The sequence below is a fragment of the Schistocerca piceifrons genome, unplaced genomic scaffold (assembly GCF_021461385.2).
Source record: "Schistocerca piceifrons isolate TAMUIC-IGC-003096 unplaced genomic scaffold, iqSchPice1.1 HiC_scaffold_939, whole genome shotgun sequence".
NCBI lineage: Eukaryota > Metazoa > Arthropoda > Insecta > Orthoptera > Acrididae > Schistocerca > Schistocerca piceifrons.
In genome coordinates, this window is record NW_025729211.1 from 260,001 (window position 1) to 262,500 (window position 2,500).

The 2,500-nt window shown below is 62.1% G+C and overlaps 1 pseudogene; it reads left to right on the top strand.

Annotated features, from left to right (window-relative positions):
• The window catches only part of LOC124772397, a 7,209-nt pseudogene that overhangs the window by 548 nt on the left and 4,161 nt on the right, over positions 1 to 2,500 (top strand).

Sequence of the window (2,500 nt, forward strand, 5' to 3'; positions counted from 1 at the left end):
GTCCGGTTGCCTTTCCACTCGCCGCGGGGTGGGGCCGTTCCGGTGTGCGGTGGGCCGCACTTCTCCCCTAGTAGGACGTCGCGACCCGCTGGGTGCCGGCCTACGGCCCGGGTGCGCAGCCTGTCTTTCCGCGGGCCTCGGTTCGCGTCTGTTGGGCAGAGCCCCGGTGTCCTGGCTGGCTGCCCGGCGGTATATCTGGAGGAGTCGATTCGCCCCTTTGGGCGCTCGGGCTCCCGGCAAGCGCGCGCGGTTCTTCCCGGATGACGGACCTACCTGGCCCGGCCCCGGACCCGCGCCGCTGTTGGCTCGGGATGCTCTCGGGCGGAATAATCGCTCCCGTCAGCGGCGCTTCAGCTTTGGACAATTTCACGACCCGTCTTGAAACACGGACCAAGGAGTCTAACATGTGCGCGAGTCATTGGGCTGTACGAAACCTAAAGGCGTAATGAAAGTGAAGGTCTCGCCTTGCGCGGGCCGAGGGAGGATGGGGCTTCCCCGCCCTTCACGGGGCGGCGGCCTCCGCACTCCCGGGGCGTCTCGTCCTCATTGCGAGGTGAGGCGCACCTAGAGCGTACACGTTGGGACCCGAAAGATGGTGAACTATGCCTGGCCAGGACGAAGTCAGGGGAAACCCTGATGGAGGTCCGTAGCGATTCTGACGTGCAAATCGATCGTCGGAGCTGGGTATAGGGGCGAAAGACTAATCGAACCATCTAGTAGCTGGTTCCCTCCGAAGTTTCCCTCAGGATAGCTGGTGCTCGTACGAGTCTCATCCGGTAAAGCGAATGATTAGAGGCCTTGGGGCCGAAACGACCTCAACCTATTCTCAAACTTTAAATGGGTGAGATCTCCGGCTTGCTTGATATGCTGAAGCCGCGAGCAAACGACTCGGATCGGAGTGCCAAGTGGGCCACTTTTGGTAAGCAGAACTGGCGCTGTGGGATGAACCAAACGCCGAGTTAAGGCGCCCGAATCGACGCTCATGGGAAACCATGAAAGGCGTTGGTTGCTTAAGACAGCAGGACGGTGGCCATGGAAGTCGGAATCCGCTAAGGAGTGTGTAACAACTCACCTGCCGAAGCAACTAGCCCTGAAAATGGATGGCGCTGAAGCGTCGTGCCTATACTCGGCCGTCAGTCTGGCAGTCATGGCCGGTCCTTGCGGCCGGCCGCGAAGCCCTGACGAGTAGGAGGGTCGCGGCGGTGGGCGCAGAAGGGTCTGGGCGTGAGCCTGCCTGGAGCCGCCGTCGGTGCAGATCTTGGTGGTAGTAGCAAATACTCCAGCGAGGCCCTGGAGGGCTGACGCGGAGAAGGGTTTCGTGTGAACAGCCGTTGCACACGAGTCAGTCGATCCTAAGCCCTAGGAGAAATCCGATGTTGATGGGGGCCGTCATAGCATGATGCGCTTTGTGCTGGCCCCCGTTGGGCGAAAGGGAATCCGGTTCCTATTCCGGAACCCGGCAGCGGAACCGATACAAGTCGGGCCCCTCTTTTAGAGATGCTCGTCGGGGTAACCCAAAAGGACCCGGAGACGCCGTCGGGAGATCGGGGAAGAGTTTTCTTTTCTGCATGAGCGTTCGAGTTCCCTGGAATCCTCTAGCAGGGAGATAGGGTTTGGAACGCGAAGAGCACCGCAGTTGCGGCGGTGTCCCGATCTTCCCCTCGGACCTTGAAAATCCGGGAGAGGGCCACGTGGAGGTGTCGCGCCGGTTCGTACCCATATCCGCAGCAGGTCTCCAAGGTGAAGAGCCTCTAGTCGATAGAATAATGTAGGTAAGGGAAGTCGGCAAATTGGATCCGTAACTTCGGGATAAGGATTGGCTCTGAGGATCGGGGCGTGTCGGGCTTGGTCGGGAAGTGGGTCAGCGCTAACGTGCCGGGCCTGGGCGAGGTGAGTGCCGTAGGGGTGCCGGTAAGTGCGGGCGTTTAGCGCGGGCGTGGTCTGCTCTCGCCGTTGGTCGGCCTCGTGCTGGTCGGCGGTGCAGGATGCGCGCGCCTGCGCGGCGTTCGCGCCCCGGTGCTTCAACCTGCGTGCAGGATCCGAGCTCGGTCCCGTGCCTTGGCCTCCCACGGATCTTCCTTGCTGCGAGGCCGCGTCCGCCTTAGCGTGCTCCTCCGGGGGCGCGCGGGTGCGCGGATTCTCTTCGGCCGCCATTCAACGATCAACTCAGAACTGGCACGGACTGGGGGAATCCGACTGTCTAATTAAAACAAAGCATTGCGATGGCCCTAGCGGGTGTTGACGCAATGTGATTTCTGCCCAGTGCTCTGAATGTCAACGTGAAGAAATTCAAGCAAGCGCGGGTAAACGGCGGGAGCAGCGAGCTCGCTGCCTGACGCGGGCGAGGCCGCTGCGCCGCCCGTCGACGCAGCCGAGGACTTCGCGGCCGACACCACCGGGCCGCCGTCGGAGGGGCCGACTGACGCCGCCATCTGGGAGCATCTGGCGGGGCTGCCTGCTTCCGCCCAGCGTTTCTCTGCCCTGGATCGAGTCATTGATC